The sequence below is a fragment of the Schistocerca gregaria genome, chromosome 10 (assembly GCF_023897955.1).
Source record: "Schistocerca gregaria isolate iqSchGreg1 chromosome 10, iqSchGreg1.2, whole genome shotgun sequence".
NCBI lineage: Eukaryota > Metazoa > Arthropoda > Insecta > Orthoptera > Acrididae > Schistocerca > Schistocerca gregaria.
In genome coordinates, this window is record NC_064929.1 from 759,305 (window position 1) to 782,321 (window position 23,017).

Sequence of the window (23,017 nt, forward strand, 5' to 3'; positions counted from 1 at the left end):
TTGCATCGAGATTGAATACAACATCCACCATGCGCACTTTCCTCAATGGGTGTAATGTCTCAAACAGTTTACGCTTTGATCGTTCCCTGGAAGACCAGTAGTAGTATCCGATGCACATCTGGAGGCATTCTGTAATCTGTGGACTGTCAGAGTGTTGATGAAACACAGAAATTGCATCGGGATTGAATACAATAGTCACCATGCGCACTTTCCTCCATGGGAGTAATGCCTCATACGATCTACGCTTTGATCGTTCGCTGGAAGACCAGTAGTAGCTTCCGATGCACATTTGGAGGCATTTTGCAATCTGTGGACTATCAGAGTGTTGACGAAACGTAGAGATTGAATCGGGAATGAATACAACAGTCACCATGCGCAATTTCCTTCATGGGAGTAATGTCTCAAACAGTCTACGCTTTGATCGTTCCCTGGAAGACCAGTAGTTGTTTCTGATGCTCATCTTGAGGCATTCTGTAAACTGTGGACCTTCAAATTGTTGATGAAACACAGAAATTGCATCGGGATTGAATACAACAGTCACCATGTGCACCTTCATCCATGGGAGTAATGTATCAAACAGTCTACGCTTTAATCGTTCCCTGGAAGACAAGTAGTAGTTTCCGATGTACATCTGGAGGCATTCTGTAAGCTGTGGACCTTCAAAGTGTTGATGAAACACAGAAGTTGCATCGGGATTGAATACAACAGTCACCATGCGCAATTCCTCCATGAGAGTAATGTCTCAAACAGTCTACGCTTTGATCGTTCCCTGGAAGACCAGTATTAAATTCACATGCACATCTGGAGGCATTTTCTAATCTGTGGACTAACACAGTGCTGATGAAACACACAAATTGCATCGGGATTGAATACAACAGTCACCATGCGCACTTTCCTCCATGGGAGTAATGTCTCAAACAGTCTACGCTTTGGTAGTTCCCTGGAAGACCAGTAGCAGTTTCTGATGCACATCTGGAGGCATTCTGTAATCTGTGGACTTTCAAAGTGTTGATGAAACACAGAAATTGCATCGGGATTGTATACTACAGGCACCATGCAGGCGTTTCTCCATGGGAGTAATGTCTCATACTGTCTACGCTTTTATCGTTCCCTGGAAGACCAGTAGTAGTTTCCGATGCAAATCTGGAGGTATTGTGTAATCTGTGGACTATCTGAGTGTTGATGAAACACAGAAATTAGATCGGGATTGAATACAACAGTCACCATGCGCAATTCCTCCATGGGAGTAATGTCTCAAACAGTCTACGCTTTGATGGATCCCTGGAAGACCAGTAGTGGTTTCCGATTCACATCTGAAGACATTCTGTAATCTGTGGACTGTCAGAGTGTTGATGAAACACAGAAATTGCATCGGGATTGAATACAACAGTCACCATGCGCACTTTCCTCCATGGGAGTAATGCCTCATACGATCTACGCTTTGATCGTTCCCTGGAAGACCAGTAGTAGTTTCCGATGCACATCTGGAGGCATTCTGTATTCTGTGGACCTTCAAACTTTTGATGAAACACAGAAATTGCTTCGGTATGGAATATATCAGTCACCATGCGCACTTTCCTCCATGGGAGTAATGTGTCAAACTGTCTACGTTTTGATCGTTCCCTGGAAGACCAGTAGTAGTTTCCGATGCTCATCTGGAGGCATTCTGTAATCTGTGGACCTTCAAACTTTTGATGAAACTCTGAAATTGCTTCGGTATGGAATACATCTGTCACCATGCGCACTTTCCTCCATGTGAGTAATGTCTCAATCAGTCTACGATTTGATCGTTCCCTGGAAGACCAGTAGTAGTTTCCGATGCACGTCTGGAGGCATTCTGTAATCTGTGGACTATCAGAGTGTTGATGAAACACAGAAATTGCATCGGGATTGAATACAATAGTCACCATGCGCACTTCCCTCCATGGGAGTAATGTCACAAACTGTCTACGCTTGGATCTTTCCCTGGAAGACCAGTAATAGTTTCCGATGCACATCAGGAGGCATGCTGTAATCTGTGGACCTTCAAAGTGTTGATGAAACACAGAAATTGCATCGGGATTGAATACAACAGTCACCATGTGCACTTTCCTCCATGTGAGTAATGTCTCAAACAGTCTACGATTTGATCGATCCCTGGAAGACCAGTAGTAGTTTCCGATGCACCTCTGGAGGCATTCTGTAATCTGTGGACTATCAGAGTGTTGATGAAACGTACAAATTGCATCGGGAATGAATACAACAGTCACCATGCGCAATTTCCTCCATGGGAGTAATGTCTCAAACAGTCTACGCTTTGATCGTTCCCTGGAAGACCAGTAGTAGTTTCTGATGCACATCTGAAGGCATTCTGTAAACTGTGGACCTTCAAAGTGTTGATGAAACACAGAAATTGCATCGGGATTGAATACAACAGTCACCATGTGCACTTTCCTAAATGGGAGTAATGTCTCAAACAGTCTACGCTTTGATCGTTCACTGGAAGACCAGTAGTAGTTTCCGATGTACATCTGGAGGCATTCTGTAAGCTGTGGACCTTCAAAGTGTTGATAAAACACAGAAGTTGCATCGGGATTGAATACAACAGTCACCATGCGCACTTTCTTCCATGAGAGTAATGTCTCAAACAGTGTACGCTTTGATCGTTCCCTGGAAGACCAGTAGTAGTTTCCGATGCACATCTGGAGGTATTCTGTAATTTGTGGACTATCAGAGTGTTAATTAAAGACAGAAATTGCATCGGGATTGAATACAACAGTCACCATGCACATTTTCCAACATGGGAGTAATGTCTCAAACAGTCTACGCTTTGATCGTTCCCTGGAAGACCAGTAGTAGTTTCCGATGCACATCTGGAGGCATTCTGTAATCTGTGGACTATCAGAGGGTCGATGAAACACAGAAATTGCATCGAGATTAAATACAATATCCACCATGCGCACTTTCCTCAATGGTTGTAATGTCTCAAACAGTTTACGCTTTGATCGTTCCCTGGAAGACCAGTAGTAGTTTCCGATGCACATCTGGAGGCATTCTGTAATCTGTGGAATATCTGAGTGTTGATGAAACACAGAAATTGCATCGGGATTGAATACAACAGTCACCATGCGCACTTTCCTCCATGGGAGTAATGTCTCAAACAGTCTACGCTTGGATCTTTCCCTGGAAGACCAGTAATAGTTTCCGATGCACATCAGGAGGCATGCTGTAATCTGTGGACCTTCAAAGTGTTGATGAAACACAGAAATTGCATCGGGATTGAATACAACAGTCACCATGTGCACTTTCCTCCATGTGAGTAATGTCTCAAACAGTCAACGATTTGATCGATCCCTTTAAGACCAGTAGTAGTTTCCGATGCACATCTGGAGGCATTCTGTAATCTGTGGACTATCAGAGTGTTGATGAAACGTACAAATTGCATCGGGTATGAATACAACAGTCACCATGCGCAATTCCTCCATGGGAGTAATGTCTCAAACAGTCTACGCTTTGATGGATCTCTGGAAGACCAGTAGTATTTTCCGATTCACATCTGGAGGCATTCTGTAATCTGTGGACTGTCAGAGTGTTGATGAAACACAGAAATTTCATCGGGATTGAATACAACAGTCACCATGCGCACTTTCCTCCATGGGAGTAATGCCTCATACGATCTACGCTTTGATCATTCCCTGGAAGACCAGTAGTAGCTTCCGATGCAGATCTGGAGGCATTTTGTAATCTGTGGACTATCAGAGTGTTGACGAAACGTAGAAATTGCATCGGGAATGAATACAACAGTCACCATGCGCAATTTCCTCCATGGGAGTAATGTCTCAAACAGTCTCCGCTTTGATCGTTCCCTGGAAGACCAGTAGTAGTTTCGGATACACATCTGGAGGCATTCTGTAAACTGTGGACCTTCAAAGTGTTGATGAAACACAGAAATTGCATCGTGATTGAATACAACAGTCACCATGCGCACTTTCATCCATGGGAGTAATGTCTCAAACAGACTTTGCTTTGTTCGTTCCCTGGAAGACCAGTAGTAGTTTCCGATCACATCTGGAGGCATTCTGTAATCTGTGGACTATCAGAGTGTCGATGAAACACAGAAATTGCATCGAGATTGAATACAACATCCACCATGCGCACTTTCCTCAATGCTTGTAATGTCTCAAACAGTTTACGCTTTGATCGTTCCCTGGAAGACCAGTAGTAGTTTCCGATGCACATCTGGAGGCATTCTGTAATCTGTGGAATATCTGAGTGTTGATGAAACACAGAAATTGCATCGGGATTGAATACAACAGTCACCATGCGCACTTTCCTCCATGGGAGTAATGTCTCAAACAGTCTACGCTTTGATGGTTCCCTTTAAGACCAGTAGTAGTTTCCGATTCACATCTGGATTCATTCTGTAATCTGTGGACTAGCAGAGTGTTGATGAAACACAGAAATGGCATCGGGATTGAATACAACAGTCACCATGCGCACTTTCCTCCATGGGAGTAATGTCTCAAACAGTCTACGCTTTGATCGTTCCCTGGAAGTCATTGTAATAGTTTCCGATGCACATCTGGAGGCATTCTGTAATCTTTGGACTATCAGAGTGTCGATGAAACACAGAAAATGCATCGGGATTGAATACAACAGTCACCATGCGCACTTTCCTCCATGGGAGTAATGTCTCAAACAGTCTACGCTTTGATCGTTCCCTGGAAGTCATTGTAATAGTTTCCGATGCACATCTGGAGGCATTCTGTAATCTTTGGACTATCAGAGTGTCGATGAAACACAGAAAATGCATCGGGATTGAAAACAACAGTCACCATGCGCTACATTCCTACATAGGAGTAATGTCTCAAACAGTCCACGCTTTGATCGTTCCCTGGAAGACCAGTAGTAGTTTCCGATGCTCATCTGGAGGCATTCTGTATTCTGTGGACCTTCAAACTTTTGATGAAACACAGAAATTGCTTCGGTATGGAATACATCAGTCACCATGCGCACTTTCCTCCATGGGAGTAATGTGTCAAACTGTCTACGATTTAATCGTTCCCTGGAAGACCAGTAGTAGTTTCCGATGCTCATCTGGAGGCATTCTGTAATCTGTGGACCTTCAAACTTTTGATGAAACACAGAAATTGCTTCGGTATGGAATACATCAGTCACCAAGCGCACTTTACTCCATGTGAGTAATGTCTCAATCAGTCTACGATTTGATCGTTCCCTGGAAGACCAGTAGTACTTTCCGATGCACATCTGGAGGCATTCTGTAATCTGTGGACTATCAGAGTCTTGATGAAACACAGAAATTGCATCGGGATTGAATACAATAGTCACCATGAGCACTTTCCTCCATGGGAGTAATGTCTCAAACTGTCTACGCTTGGATCTTGCCCTGGAAGACCAGTACTAGTTTCCGATGCACATCTGGAGGCATTCTGTAATCTGTGGACCTTCAAAGTGTTGATGAAACACAGAAATTGCATCGGGATTGAATACAACAGTCACCATGTGCACATTCCTCCATGTGAGTAATGTCTCAAACAGTCTACGATTTGATCGATCCCTGGAAGACCAGTAGTAGCTTCCGATGCACATCTGGAGGCATTTTGTAATCTGTGGACTATCAGAGTGTTGACGAAACGTAGAAATTGCATCGAGAGTGAATACAACAGTCACCATGCGCAATTTCCTCCATGTGAGTAATGTCTCAAACAGTCTCCGCTTTGATCGTTCCCTGGAAGACCAGTAGTAGTTTCTGATGCACATCTGGAGGCATTCTGTAAACTGTGGACCTTCAAATTGTTGATGAAACACAGAAATTGCATCGGGATTGAATACAACAGTCACCATGCGCGCTTTCCTCCATGGGAGTAATGTCACAAACAGTCTACGCTTTAATCGTTCTCTGGAAGACAAGTAGTAGTTTCCGATGTACATCTGGAGGCATCCTCTAGGCTGTGGACCTTCAAAGTGTTGATAAAACACAGAAGTTGCATCGGGATTCAATACAACAGTCACCATACGCACTTTCCTCCATGAGAGTAATGTCTCAAACAGTCTACGCTTTGATCGTTCCCTGGAAGACCAGTTGTAGTTTCCGATACAGATCTGGAGGCATTCTGTAACCTGTGGACTATCAGAGTGTTGATGAAACACAGAAATTGCATCGTGATTGAATACAACAGTCACCATGCGCACTTTCCTCCATTGGAGTAATGTCTCAAACAGTCTTTGCTTTGATCGTTCCCTGGAAGACCAGTAGTAGTTTCCGATGCACATCTGGAGGCATTCTGTAATCTGTGGACTATCAGAGTCTTGATGAAACACAGAAATTGCATCGAGATTAAATACAACATCCACCATGCGCACTTTCCTCAATGGTTGTAATGTCTCAAACAGTTTACGATTTGATCGTTCCCTGGAAGACCAGTAGTAGTTTCCGATGCACATCTGGAGGCATTCTGTAATCTGTGGAATATCTGAGTGTTGATGAAACACAGAAATTGCATAGGGATTGAATATAACAGTCACCAGGCGCACTTTCCTCCATGGGAGTAATGTCTCAAACAGTCTACGCTTTGATCGTTCCCTGGAAGTCATTGTAATAGTTTCCGATGCACATCTGGAGGCATTCTGTAATCTGTGGACTATCAGAGTGTCGATGAAACACAGAAATTGCATCGGGATTGAAAACAACATTCACCATGCGCACATTCCTACATAGGAGTAATGTCTCAAACAGTCTACGCTTTGATCGTTCCCTGGAAGACCAGTAGTAGTTTCCGATGCACATCTGGAGGCATTCTGTATTCTGTGGACCTTCAAACTTTTGATGAAACACAGAAATTGCTTCGGTATGGAATACATCAGTCACCATGCGCACTTTCCTCCATGGGAGTAATGTGTCAAACTGTCTACGTTTTGATCGTTCCCTGGAAGATCAGTGGTAGTTTCCGATGCTCATCTGGAGGCATTCTGTAATCTGTGGACCTTCAAACATTTGATGAAACACAGAAATTGCTTCGGTATGGAATACATCAGTCACCATGCGCACTTTGCTCCATGTGAGTAATGTCTCAATCAGTCGACGATTTGATCGTTCCCTGGATGATCAGTAGTAGTTTCCGATGCACATCTGGAGGCATTCTGTAATCTGTGGACTATCAGAGTGTTGATGAAACACAGAAATTGCATCGGGATTGAATACAATAGTCACCATGCGCACTTTCCTCCATGGGAGTAATGTCTCAAACTGTCTACGCTTGGATCTTTCCCTGGAAGACCAGTAATAGTTTCCGCGGCACATCTGGATGCATTCTGTAATCTGTGGACCTTCAAAGTGTTGATGAAACACAGAAATTGCATCGGAATTGAATACAACAGTCACCATGCGCACTTTTCTCCATGGGAGTAATGTCTCAAAGAGTCTACGCTTTAGTCGTTCCCTGGAAGACCAGTAGTAGTTTCCGATGCAAAGCTGGAGGTATTATGTAATCTGTGGACTATCTGAGTGTTGATGAAACACAGAAATTGCATCGGGATTGAATACAACAGTCACCATGCGCAATTCCTCCATGGGAGTAATGTCTCAAACAGTCTACGCTTTAATCGTTCTCTGGATGACAAGTAGTAGTTTCCGATGTACATTTGGAGGCATTCTCTAGGCTGTGGACCTTCAAAGTGTTGATAAAACACAGAAGTTGCATCGGGATTCAATACACTAGTCACCATACGCACTTTCCTCCATGAAAGTAATGTCTCAAACAGTCTACGCTTTGATCGTTCCCTGGAAGACCAGTTGTAGTTTCCGATACAGATCTGGAGGCATTCTTTAACCTGTGGACTATCAGAGTGTTGATGAAACACAGAAATTGCATCGTGATTGAATACAACCGTCACCATGCGCACTTTCCTCCATGGGAGTAATGTCTCAAACTGTCTTTGCTTTGATCGTTCCCTGGAAGACCAGTAGTAGTTTCCGATGCACATCTGGAGGCATTCTGTAATCTGTGGACTATCAGAGTCTTGATGAAACACAGAAATTGCATCGAGATTAAATACAACATCCACCATGCGCACTTTCCTCAATGGTTGTAATGTCTCAAACAGTTTACGATTTGATCGTTCCCTGGAAGACCAGTAGTAGTTTCCGATGCACATCTGGAGGCATTCTGTAATCTGTGGAATATCTGAGTGTTGATGAAACACAGAAATTGCATGGGGATTGAATACAACAGTCACCATGCGCACTTTCCTCCATGGGAGTAATGTCTCAGACAGTCTACGCTTTGATCGTTCCCTGGAAGTCATTTTAATAGTTTCCGATTCACATCTGGAGGCATTCTGTAATCTGTGGACAATCAGAGTGTCGGTGAAAAACAGAAATTGCATCGGGATTGAAAACAACATTCACAATGCGCACATTCCTACATAGGAGTAATGTCTCAAACAGTCTACGCTTTGATCGTTCCCTGGAAGACCAGTAGTAGTTTCCGATGCACATCTGGAGGCATTCTGTATTATGTGGACCTTCAAACATTTGATGAAACACAGAAATTGCTTCGGTATGGAATACATCAGTCACCATGCGCACTTTGCTCCATGTGAGTAATGTCTCAATCAGTCGACGATTTGATCGTTCCCTGGAAGACCAGTAGTAGTTTCCGATGCACATCTGGAGGCATTCTGTAATCTGTGGACTATCAGAGTGTTGATGAAACACAGAAATTGCATCGGGATTGAATACAATAGTCACCATGCGCACTTTCCTCCATGGGAGTAATGTCTCAAACTGTCTACGCTTGGATCTTTCCCTGGAAGACCAGTAATAGTTTCCGCGGCACATCTGGATGCATTCTGTAATCTGTGGACCTTCAAAGTGTTGATGAAACACAGAAATTGCATCGGAATTGAATACAACAGTCACCATGCGCACTTTTCTCCATGGGAGTAATGTCTCAAAGAGTCTACGCTTTGATCGTTCCCTGGAAGACCAGTAGTAGTTTCCGATGCAAAGCTGGAGGTATTATGTAATCTGTGGACTATCTGAGTGTTGATGAAACACATAAATTGCATCGGGATTGAATACAACAGTCACCATGCGCAATTCCTCCATGGGAGTAATGTCTCAAACAGTCTACGCTTTGATGGATCCCTGGAAGACCAGTAGTAGTTTCCGATGCAAATCTGGAGGTATTATGTAATCTGTGGACTATCTGAGTGTTGATGAAACACAGAAACTGCATCGGGATTGAATACAACAGTCACCATGCGCACTTTCCTCCATGGGAGTAATGCCTCATACGATCTACGCTTTGATCGTTCCCTGAAAGACCAGTAGTAGCTTCCGATGCACATCTGGAGGAATTTTGTAATCTGTGGACTATCCGAGTGTTGACGAAACGTAGAAATTGCATCGGGAATGAATACAACAGTCACCATGCTCACTTTCCTCCATGGGAGTAATGTCTCGAACAGTCTCCGCATTGATCGTTCCCTGGAAGACCAGTAGTAGATTCTGATGCACATCTGGAGGCATTCTGTAAACTGTGGACCTTCAAAGTGTTGATGAAACACAGAAATTGCATCGGGATTGAATACAACAGTCACCATGCGCACTTTCCTCCATGGGAGTAATGTCTCAAACAGTCTACGCTTTAATCGTTCCCTGGAAGACAAGTAGTAGTTTCCGATGCACATCTGGAGGCATTTTGTAATCTGTGGACTATCAGAGTGTTGACGATACGTAGAAATTGCATCGAGAGTGAATACAACAGTCACCATGCGCAATTTCCTCCATTTGAGTAATGTCTCAAACAGTCTCCGCTTTGATCGTTCCCTGGAAGACCAGTAGTAGTTTCTGATGCACATCTGGAGGCATTCTGTAAACTGTGGACTATCAGAGTGTTGACGAAACGTAGAAATTGCACCGAGAGTGAATACAACAGTCACCATGCGCAATTTCCTCCATGTGAGTAATGTCTCAAACAGTCACCGCTTTGATCGTTCCCTGGAAGACCAGTAGTAGTGTCTGATGCACATCTGGAGGCATTCTGTAAACTGTGGACCTTCATAGTGTTGATGAAACACAGAAATTGCATCGGGATTGAATACAACAGTCACCATGCGCACTCACCTCCATGGGAGTAATGTCTCAAACAGTCTACGCTTTAATCGTTCTCTGGATGACAAGTAGTAGTTTCCGATGTACATCTGGAGGCATTCTCTAGGCTGTGGACCTTCAAAGTGTTGATAAAACACATAAGTTGCATCGGGATTCAATACAGCAGTCACCATATGCACTTTCCTCCATGAAAGTAATGTCTCAAACAGTCTACGCTTTGATCGTTCCCTGGAAGACCAGTTGTAGTTTCCGATACAGATCTGGAGGCATTCTTTAACCTGTGGACTTTCAGAGTGTTGATGAAACACAGAAATTGCATCGTGATTGAATACAACAGTCACCATGCGCACTTTCCTCCATGGGAGTAATGTCTCAAACAGTCTTTGCTTTGATCGTTCCCTGGAAGACCAGTAGTAGTTTCCGATGCACATCTGGAGGCATTCTGTAATCTGTGGACTATCAGAGTCTTGATGAAACACAGAAATTGCATCGAGATTAAATACAACATCCACCATGCGCACTTTCCTCAATGGTTGTAATGTCTCAAACAGTTTACGATTTGATCGTTCCCTGGAAGACCAGTAGTAGTTTCCGATGCACATCTGGAGGCATTCTGTAATCTGTGGAATATCTGAGTGTTGATGAAACACAGAAATTGCATCGGGATTGAATACAACAGTCACCATGCGCACTTTCCTCCATGGGAGTAATGTCTCAAACAGTCTACGCTTTGATCGTTCCCTGGAAGTCAATTTAATAGTTTCCGATTCACATCTGGAGGCATTCTGTAATCTGTGGACAATCAGAGTGTCGATGAAACACAGTAATTGCATCGGGATTGAAAACAACATTCACAATGCGCACATTCCTACATAGGAGTAATGTCTCAAACAGTCTACGCTTTGATCGTTCCCTGGAAGACCAGTAGTAGTTTCCGATGCACATCTGGAGGCATTCTGTATTCTGTGGACCTTCAAACTTTTGATGAAACACAGAAATTGCTTCGGTATGGAATACATCAGTCACCATGCGCACTTTCCTCCATGGGAGTAATGTGTCAAACTGTCTACGTTTTGATCGTTCCCTGGAAGACCAGTGGTAGTTTCCGATGCTCATCTGGAGGCATTCTGTAATCTGTGGACCTTCAAACATTTGATGAAACACAGAAATTGCTTCGGTATGGAATACATCAGTCACCATGCGAACTTTGCTCCATGTGAGTAATGTCTCAATCAGTCGACGATTTGATCGTTCCCTGGAAGACCAGTAGTAGTTTCCGATGCACATCTGGAGGCATTCTGTAATCTGTGGACTATCAGAGTGTTGATGAAACACAGAAATTGCATCGGGATTGAATACAATAATCACCATGCGCACTTTCCTCCATGGGAGTAATGTCTCAAACTGTCTACGCTTGGATCTTTCCCTGGAAGAACAGTAATAGTTTCCGAGGCACATCTGGATGCATTCTGTAATCTGTGGACCTTCAAAGTGTTGACGAAACACAGAAATTGCATCGGAATTGAATACAACAGTCACCATGCGCACTTTTCTCCATGGGAGTAATGTCTCAAAGAGTCTACGCTTTGATCGTTCCCTGGAAGACCAGTAGTAGTTTCCGATGCAAAGCTGGAGGTATTATGTAATCTGTGGACTATCTGAGTGTTGATGAAACACAGAAATTGCATCGGGATTGAATACAACAGTCACCATGCGCAATTCCTCCATGGGAGTAATGTCTCAAACAGTCTACGCTTTGATGGATCCCTGGAAGACCAGTAGTAGTTTCCGATGCAAATCTGGAGGTATTATGTAATCTGTGGACTATCTGAGTGTTGATGAAACACAGAAATTGCATCGGGATTGAATACAACAGTCACCATGCGCACTTTCCTCCATGGGAGTAATGCCTCATACGATCTACGCTTTGATCGTTCCCTGAAAGACCAGTAGTAGCTTCCGATGCACATCTGGAGGAATTTTGTAATCTGTGGACTATCCGAGTGTTGACGAAACGTAGAAATTGCATCGGGAGTGAATACAACAGTCACCATGCGCACTTTCCTCCATGGGATAATGTCTCAAACAGTCTCCGCTTTGATCGTTCCCTGGAAGACCAGTAGTAGATTCTGATGCACATCTGGAGGCATTCTGTAAACTGTGGACCTTCAAAGTGTTGATGAAACACAGAAATTGCATCGGGATTGAATACAACAGTCACCATGCGCACTTTCCTCCATGGGAGTAATGTCTCAAACAGTCTACGCTTTAATCGTTCCCTGGAAGACAGGTAGTAGTTTCCGATGTACATCTGGAGGCATTCTGTAGTCTGTGGACTATCAGACTCTTGATGAAACACAGAAATTGCATCGAGATTGAATACAACATCCACCATACGCACTTTCCTCCATGAGAGTAATGTCTCAAACAGTCTACGCTTTGATCTTTCCCAGGAAGACCAGTATTAGTTTCCGATGCACATCTGGAGGCATTTTGTAATCTGTGGACTATCGGAGTGTTGATGAAACACAGAAATTGCATCGGGATTGAATACAAAAGTCACCATGCGCATTTTCCTCCATGGGTGCTATGTCTCAAACAGTTTACGCTTTGATCGTTCCCTGGAAGACCAGTAGTAGTTTCCGATGCTCATCTGGAGGCATTCTGTAATCTGTGGACTATCAGAGTGTTGATGAAACACAGAAATTGCATCGGGATTGAATACAACAGTCACCATGCGCAATTCCTCCACAGGAGTAAAGTTTCAAACAGTCTACGCTTTGATGGATCCCTGGAAGACCAGTAGTAGTTTTCGATTCACATCTGGAGGCATTCTGTAATCTGTGGACTGTCAGAGTGTTGATGAAACACAGAAATTGCATCGGGATTGAATACAATAGTCACCATGCGCACTTTCCTCCATGGGAGTAATGTCTCAAACTGTCTACGCTTGGATCTTTCCCTGGAAGACCAGTAATAGTTTCCGATGCACATCTGGAGGCACTCTGTAATCTGTGGACCTTCAAAGTGTTGATGAAACACAGAAATTGCATCGGGATTGAATACAACAGTCACCATGCGCACTTTCCTCCATGGGAGTAATGTCTCAAACAGTCTACGCTTTGATCGTTCCCTGGAAGACCAGTAGTAGTTTCCGATGCAAATCTGGAGGTATTATGTAATCTGTATACTATCTGAGTGTTGATGAAACAGAGAAATTGCATCGGGATTGAATACAACAGTCACCATGCGCAATTCCTCCATGGGAGTAATGTCTCAAACAGTCTATGCTTTGATGGATCTCTGGAAGACCAATAGTAGTTTCCTTTTCACATCTATAGGCATTCTGTAATCTGTGGACTGTCAGAGTGTTGATGAAACACAGAAATAGCATCGGGATTGAATACAACAGTCACCATGCGCACTTTCCTCCATGGGAGTAATGCCTCATACGATCTACGCTTTGATCGTTCCCTGGAAGACCAGTAGTAGATTCCGATGCACATCTGGAGGAATTTTGTAATCTGTGGACTATCAGAGTGTTGACGAAACGTAGAAATTGCATCGGGAATGAATACAACAGTCACCATGCGCACTTTCCTCCATGGGAGTAATGTCTCAAACAGTCTCCGCTTTGATCGTTCCCTGGAAGACCAGTAGTAGTTTCTGATGCACATCTGGAGGCATTCTGTAAACTGTGGACCTTCAAAGTGTTGATGAAACACAGAAATTGCTTCGGGATTGAATACAACAGTCACCATGCGCACTTTCCTCCATGGGAGTAATGTCTCAATCAGTCTACGCTTTAATCGTTCTCTGGAAGACGAGTAGTAGTTTCCGATGTACATCTGGAGGCATTCTGTAGTCTGTCGACTATCAGAGTCTTGATGAAACACAGAAATTGCATCGAGATTGAATACAACATCCACCATACGCACTTTCCTCCATGAGAGTAATGTCTCAAACAGTCTACGCTTTCATCTTTCCCTGGAAGACCAGTATTAGTTTCCGATGCACATCTGGAGGCATTTTGTAATCTGTGGACTATCGGAGTGTTGATGAAACACAGAAATTGCATCGGGATTGAATACAAAAGTCACCATGCGCACTTTCCTCCATGGGTGCTATGTCTCAAACAGTTAAGCTTTGATCGTTCCCTGGAAGACCAGTAGTAGTTTCCGATGCTCATCTGGAGGCATTCTGTAATCTGTGGACTTTCGAAGTGTTGATGAAACACAGAAAATGCATCGGGATAGTATTCAACAGGCACCATGCAGGCTTTTCTCCATGGGAGTAATGCCTCAAACAGTCTACGCTTTGATCGTTCCCTGGAAGACCAGTTGTAGTTTCCGATACAGATCTGGAGGCATTCTGTAATCTGTGGACTATCAGAGTGTTGATGAAACACAGAAATTGCATCGTGATTGAATACAACAGTCACCATGCGCACTTTCCTCCATGGGAGTAATGTCTCAAACAGTATTTGCTTTGATCGTTCCCTGGAGGACCAGTAGTAGTTTCCGATGCACATCTGGAGGCATTCTGTAGTCTGTGGACTATCAGAGTCTTGATGAAACACAGATATTGCATCGAGATTGAATACAACATCCACCATGCGCACTTTCCTCAATGGTTGTAATGTCTCAAACAGTTTACGCTTTGATCGTTCCCTGGAAGACCAGTAGTAGTTTCCGATGCACATCTGGAGGCATTCTGTAATCTGTGGAATATCTGAGTGTTGATGAAACACAGAAATTGCATCGGGATTGAATACAACAGTCACCATGCGCACTTTCCTCCATGGGAGTAATGTCTCAAACAGTCTACGCTTTGATCGTTCCCTGGAAGTCATTGTAATAGTTTCCGATGCACATCTGGAGGCATTCTGTAATCTGTGGACTATCATAGTGTCGATGAAACACAGAAATTGCATCGGGATTGAAAACAACAGTCACCATGCGCACATTCCTACATAGGAGTAATGTCTCAAACTGTCTACGCTTTGATCGTTCCCTGGAAGACCAGTAGTAGTTTCCGATGCACATCTGGAGGCATTCTGTATTCTGTGGACCTTCAAACTTTTGATGAAACACAGAACTTGCTTCGGTATGGAATACATCAGTCACCATGCGCACTTTCCTCCATGGGAGTAATGTGTCAAACTGTCTACGTTTTGATCGTTCCCTGGAAGACCAGTGGTAGTTTCCGATGCTCATCTGGAGGCATTCTGTAATCTGTGGACCTTCAAAGTGTTGATGAAACACAGAAATTGCATCGGGATTGAATACAACAGTCACCATGTGCACTTTCCTCCATGTGAGTAATGTCTCAAACAGTCTACGATTTGATCGATCCCTGGAAGACCAGTAGTAGTTTCCGATGCACATTTGGAGGCATTCTGTAATCTGTGGACTGTCAGAGTGTTGATGAAACACAGAAATTGCATCGCGATTGAATACAATAGTCACCATGCGCACTTTCCTGCATGGGAGTAATGTCTCAAACTGGCTACGCTTGGATCTTTCCCTGGAAGACCAGTAATAGTTTCTAATAGTTTCCGATGCACATCTGGAGGCATTCTGTAATCTGTGGACTATCAGAGTGTTGATGAAACACAGAAATGGCATCGGGATTGAATATAACAGTCACCATGTGCACTTTCCTCCATGGGAGTAATGTCTCAAACAGTCTACGATTTGATCGATCCCTGGAAGACCAGTAGTAGTTTCCGATGCACATCTAGAGGCATTCTGTAATCTGTGGACTATCAGAGTGTTGATGAAACACAGAAATTCCATCGGGATTGAATACAACAGTCGCCATGCGCACTTTCCTCCATGGGAGTAATGTCTCAAACAGTCTACGCTTTCATCTTTCCCTGGAAGACCAGTAGTAGTTTCCGATGCACATCTGGAGGCATTCTGTAATCTGTGGACTATCAGAGTCTTGATGAAACACAGAAATTGCATCGAGATTAAATACAACATCCACCATGCGCACTTTCCTCAATGGTTGTAATGTCTCAAACAGTTTACGATTTGATCGTTCCCTGGAAGACCAGTAGTAGTTTCCGATGCACATCTGGAGGCATTCTGTAATCTGTGGAATATCTGAGTGTTGATGAAACACAGAAATTGCATCGGGATTGAATACAACAGTCACCATGCGCACTTTCCTCCATGGGAGTAATGTCTCAAACAGTCTACGCTTTGATCGTTCCCTGGAAGTCATTGTAATAGTTTCCGATGCACATCTGGAGGCATTCTGTAATCTGTGGACTATCAGAGTGTCGATGAAACACAGAAATTGCATCGGGATTGAAAACAACATTCACCATGCGCACATTCCTACATAGGAGTAATGTCTCAAACAGTCTACGCTTTGATAGTTCCCTGGAAGACCAGTAGTAGTTTCCGATGCACATCTGGAGGCATTCTGTATTCTGTGGACCTTCAAACTTTTGATGAAACACAGAAATTGCTTCGGTATGGAATACATCAGTCACCATGCGCACTTTCCTCCATGGGAGTAATGTGTCAAACTGTCTACGTTTTGATCGTTCCCTGGAAGATCAGTGGTAGTTTCCGATGCTCATCTGGAGGCATTCTGTAATCTGTGGACCTTCAAACATTTGATGAAACACAGAAATTGCTTCGGTATGGAATACATCAGTCACCATGCGCACTTTGCTCCATGTGGGTAATGTCTCAATCAGTCGACGATTTGATCGTTCCCTGGATGACCAGTAGTAGTTTCCGATGCACATCTGGAGGCATTCTGTAATCTGTGGACTATCAGAGTGTTGATGAAACACAGAAATTGCATCGGGATTGAATACAATAGTCACCATGCGCACTTTCCTCCATGGGAGTAATGTCTCAAACTGTCTACGCTTGGATCTTTCCCTGGAAGACCAGTAATAGTTTCCGCGGCACATCTGGATGCATTCTGTAATCTGTGGACCTTCAAAGTGTTGATGAAACACAGAAATTGCATCGGAATTGAATACAACAGTCACCATGCGCACTTTTCTCCATGGGAGTAATGTCTCAAAGAGTCTACGCTTTGGTCGTTCCCTGGAAGACCAGTAGTAGTTTCCGATGCAAAGCTGGAGGTATTATGTAATCTATGGACTATCTGAGTGTTGATGAAACACAGAAATTGCATCGGGATTGAATACAACAGTCACCATGCGCAATTCCTCCATGGGAGTAATGTCTCAAACAGTCTACGCTTTGATGGATCCCTGGAAGACGAGTAGTAGTTTCCGATGCAAATCTGGAGGTATTATGTAATCTGTGGACTATCTGAGTGTTGATGAAACACAGAAACTGCATCGGGATTGAATACAACAGTCACCATGCGCACTTTCCTCCATGGGAGTAATGCCTCATACGATCTACGCTTTGATCGTTCCCTGAAAGACCAGTAGTAGCTTGCGATGCACATCTGGAGGAATTTTGTAATCTGTGGACTATCCGAGTGTTGACGAAACGTAGAAATTGCATCGGGAATGAATACAACAGTCACCATGCGCACTTTCCTCCATGGGAGTAATGTCTGAAACAGTCTCCGCTTTGATCGTTCCCTGGAAGACCAGTAGTAGATTCTGATGCACATCTGGAGGCATTCTGTAAACTGTGGACCTTCAAAGTGTTGATGAAACACAGAAATTGCTTCGGGATTGAATACAACAGTCACCATGCGCACTTTCCTCCATGGGAGTAATGTCTCAAACAGTCTACGCTTTAATCGTTCTCTGGAAGACGAGTAGTAGTTTCCGATGTACATCTGGAGGCATTCTGTAGTCTGTCGACTATCAGAGTCTTGATGAAACACAGAAATTGCATCGAGATTGAATACAACATCCACCATACGCACTTTCCTCCATGAGAGTAATGTCTCAAACAGTCTACGCTTTCATCTTTCCCTGGAAGACCAGTATTAGTTTCCGATGCACATCTGGAGGCATTTTGTAATCTGTGGACTATCGGAGTGTTGATGAAACACAGAAATTGCATCGGGATTGAATACAAAAGTCACCATGCGCACTTTCCTCCATGGGTGCTATGTCTCAAACAGTTAAGCTTTGATCGTTCCCTGGAAGACCAGTAGTAGTTTCCGATGCTCATCTGGAGGCATGAAGTAATCTGTGGACTTTCGAAGTGTTGATGAAACACAGAAAATGCATCGGGATAGTATTCAACAGGCACCATGCAGGCTTTTCTCCATGGGAGTAATGCCTCAAACAGTCTACGCTTTGATCGTTCCCTGGAAGACCAGTTGTAGTTTCCGATACAGATCTGGAGGCATTCTGTAATCTGTGGACTATCAGAGTGTTGATGAAACACAGAAATTGCATCGTGATTGAATACAACAGTCACCATGCGCACTTTCCTCCATGGGAGTAATGTCTCAAACAGTATTTGCTTTGATCGTTCCCTGGAGGACCAGTAGTAGTTTCCGATGCACATCTGGAGGCATTCTGTAGTCTGTGGACTATCAGAGTCTTGATGAAACACAGATATTGCATCGAGATTGAATACAACATCCACCATGCGCACTTTCCTCAATGGTTGTTATGTCTCAAACAGTTTACGCTTTGATCGTTCCCTGGAAGACCAGTAGTAGTTTCCGATGCACATCTGGAGGCATTCTGTAATCTGTGGAATATCTGAGTGTTGATGAAACACAGAAATTGCATCGGGATTGAATACAACAGTCACCATGCACACTTTCCTCCATGGGAGTAATGTCTCAAACAGTCTACGCTTTGATCGTTCCCTGGAAGTCATTGTAATAGTTTCCGATGCACATCTGGAGGCATTCTGTAATCTGTGGACTATCATAGTGTCGATGAAACACAGAAATTGCATCGGGATTGAAAACAACAGTCACCATGCGCACATTCCTACATAGGAGTAATGTCTCAAACTGTCTACGCTTTGATCGTTCCCTGGAAGACCAGTAGTAGTTTCCGATGCACATCTGGAGGCATTCTGTATTCTGTGGACCTTCAAACTTTTGATGAAACACAGAACTTGCTTCGGTATGGAATACATCAGTCACCATGCGCACTTTCCTCCATGGGAGTAATGTGTCAAACTGTCTACGTTTTGATCGTTCCCTGGAAGACCAGTGGTAGTTTCCGATGCTCATCTGGAGGCATTCTGTAATCTGTGGACCTTCAAAGTGTTGATGAAACACAGAAATTGCATCGGGATTGAATACAACAGTCACCATGTGCACTTTCCTCCATGTGAGTAATGTCTCAAACAGTCTACGATTTGATCGATCCCTGGAAGACCAGTAGTAGTTTCCGATGCACATTTGGAGGCATTCTGTAATCTGTGGACTGTCAGAGTGTTGATGAAACACAGAAATTGCATCGCGATTGAATACAATAGTCACCATGCGCACTTTCCTGCATGGGAGTAATGTCTCAAACTGGCTACGCTTGGATCTTTCCCTGGAAGACCAGTAATAGTTTCTAATAGTTTCCGATGCACATCTGGAGGCATTCTGTAATCTGTGGACTATCAGAGTGTTGATGAAACACAGAAATGGCATCGGGATTGAATATAACAGTCACCATGTGCACTTTCCTCCATGGGAGTAATGTCTCAAACAGTCTACGATTTGATCGATCCCTGGAAGACCAGTAGTAGTTTCCGATGCACATCTAGAGGCATTCTGTAATCTGTGGACTATCAGAGTGTTGATGAAACACAGAAATTCCATCGGGATTGAATACAACAGTCGCCATGCGCACTTTCCTCCATGGGAGTAATGTCTCAAACAGTCTACGCTTTCATCTTTCCCTGGAAGACCAGTAGTAGTTTCCGATGCACATCTGGAGGCATTCTGTAATCTGTGGACTATCAGAGTCTTGATGAAACACAGAAATTGCATCGAGATTAAATACAACATCCACCATGCGCACTTTCCTCAATGGTTGTAATGTCTCAAACAGTTTACGATTTGATCGTTCCCTGGAAGACCAGTAGTAGTTTCCGATGCACATCTGGAGGCATTCTGTAATCTGTGGAATATCTGAGTGTTGATGAAACACAGAAATTGCATCGGGATTGAATACAACAGTCACCATGCGCACTTTCCTCCATGGGAGTAATGTCTCAAACAGTCTACGCTTTGATCGTTCCCTGGAAGTCATTGTAATAGTTTCCGATGCACATCTGGAGGCATTCTGTAATCTGTGGACTATCAGAGTGTCGATGAAACACAGAAATTGCATCGGGATTGAAAACAACATTCACCATGCGCACATTCCTACATAGGAGTAATGTCTCAAACAGTCTACGCTTTGATAGTTCCCTGGAAGACCAGTAGTAGTTTCCGATGCACATCTGGAGGCATTCTGTATTCTGTGGACCTTCAAACTTTTGATGAAACACAGAAATTGCTTCGGTATGGAATACATCAGTCACCATGCGCACTTTCCTCCATGGGAGTAATGTGTCAAACTGTCTACGTTTTGATCGTTCCCTGGAAGATCAGTGGTAGTTTCCGATGCTCATCTGGAGGCATTCTGTAATCTGTGGACCTTCAAACATTTGATGAAACACAGAAAATGCTTCGGTATGGAATACATCAGTCACCATGCGCACTTTGCTCCATGTGGGTAATGTCTCAATCAGTCGACGATTTGATCGTTCCCTGGATGACCAGTAGTAGTTTCCGATGCACATCTGGAGGCATTCTGTAATCTGTGGACTATCAGAGTGTTGATGAAACACAGAAATTGCATCGGGAATGAATACAACAGTCACCATGCGCACTTTCCTCCATGGGAGTAATGTCTCAAACAGTCTCCGCTTTGATCGTTCCCTGGAAGACCAGTAGTAGATTCTGATGCACATCTGGAGGCATTCTGTAAACTGTGGACCTTCAAAGTGTTGATGAAACACAGAAATTGCTTCGGGATTGAATACAACAGTCACCATGCGCACTTTCCTCCATGGGAGTAATGTCTCAAACAGTCTACGCTTTAATCGTTCTCTGGAAGACGAGTAGTAGTTTCCGATGTACATCTGGAGGCATTCTGTAGTCTGTCGACTATCAGAGTCTTGATGAAACACAGAAATTGCATCGAGATTGAATACAACATCCACCATACGCACTTTCCTCCATGAGAGTAATGTCTCAAACAGTCTACGCTTTCATCTTTCCCTGGAAGACCAGTATTAGTTTCCGATGCACATCTGGAGGCATTTTGTAATCTGTGGACTATCGGAGTGTTGATGAAACACAGAAATTGCATCGGGATTGAATACAAAAGTCACCATGCGCACTTTCCTCCATGGGTGCTATGTCTCAAACAGTTAAGCTTTGATCGTTCCCTGGAAGACCAGTAGTAGTTTCCGATGCTCATCTGGAGGCATTCTGTAATCTGTGGACTTTCGAAGTGTTGATGAAACACAGAAATTGCTTCGGGATTGAATACAACAGTCACCATGCGCACTTTCCTCCATGGGAGTAATGTCTCAAACAGTCTACGCTTTAATCGTTCTCTGGAACACGAGTAGTAGTTTCCGATGTACATCTGGAGGCATTCTGTAGTCTGTCGACTATCAGAGTCTTGATGAAACACAGAAATTGCATCGAGATTGAATACAACATCCACCATACGCACTTTCCTCCATGAGAGTAATGTCTCAAACAGTCTACGCTTTCATCTTTCCCTGGAAGACCAGTTTTAGTTTCCGATGCACATCTGGAGGCATTTTGTAATCTGTGGACTATCGGAGTGTTGATGAAACACAGAAATTGCATCGGGATTGAATACAAAAGTCACCATGCGCACTTTCCTCCATGGGTGCTATGTCTCAAACAGTTAAGCTTTGATCGTTCCCTGGAAGACCAGTAGTAGTTTCCGATGCTCATCTGGAGGCATTCTGTAATCTGTGGACTTTCGAAGTGTTGATGAAACACAGAAAATGCATCGGGATAGTATTCAACAGGCACCATGCAGGCTTTTCTCCATGGGAGTAATGCCTCAAACAGTCTACGCTTTGATCGTTCCCTGGAAGACCAGTTGTAGTTTCCGATACAGATCTGGAGGCATTCTGTAATCTGTGGACTATCAGAGTGTTGATGAAACACAGAAATTGCATCGTGATTGAATACAACAGTCACCATGCGCACTTTCCTCCATGGGAGTAATGTCTCAAACAGTATTTGCTTTGATCGTTCCCTGGAGGACCAGTAGTAGTTTCCGATGCACATCTGGAGGCATTCTGTAGTCTGTGGACTATCAGAGTCTTGATGAAACACAGATATTGCATCGAGATTGAATACAACATCCACCATGCGCACTTTCCTCAATGGTTGTAATGTCTCAAACAGTTTACGCTTTGATCGTTCCCTGGAAGACCAGTAGTAGTTTCCGATGCACATCTGGAGGCATTCTGTAATCTGTGGAATATCTGAGTGTTGATGAAACACAGAAATTGCATCGGGATTGAATACAACAGTCACCATGCGCACTTTCCTCCATGGGAGTAATGTCTCAAACAGTCTACGCTTTGATCGTTCCCTGGAAGTCATTGTAATAGTTTCCGATGCACATCTGGAGGCATTCTGTAATCTGTGGACTATCATAGTGACGATGAAACACAGAAATTGCATCGGGAATGAATACAACAGTCACCATGCGCACTTTCCTCCATGGGAGTAATGTCTCAAACAGTCTCCGCTTTGATCGTTCCCTGGAAGACCAGTAGTAGTTTCCGATGCACATCTGGAGGCATTCTGTAATCTGTGGACTATCCGAGTGTTGACGAAACGTAGAAATTGCATCGGGAATGAATACAACAGTCACCATGCGCACTTTCCTCCATGGGAGTAATGTCTCAAACAGTCTCCGCTTTGATCGTTCCC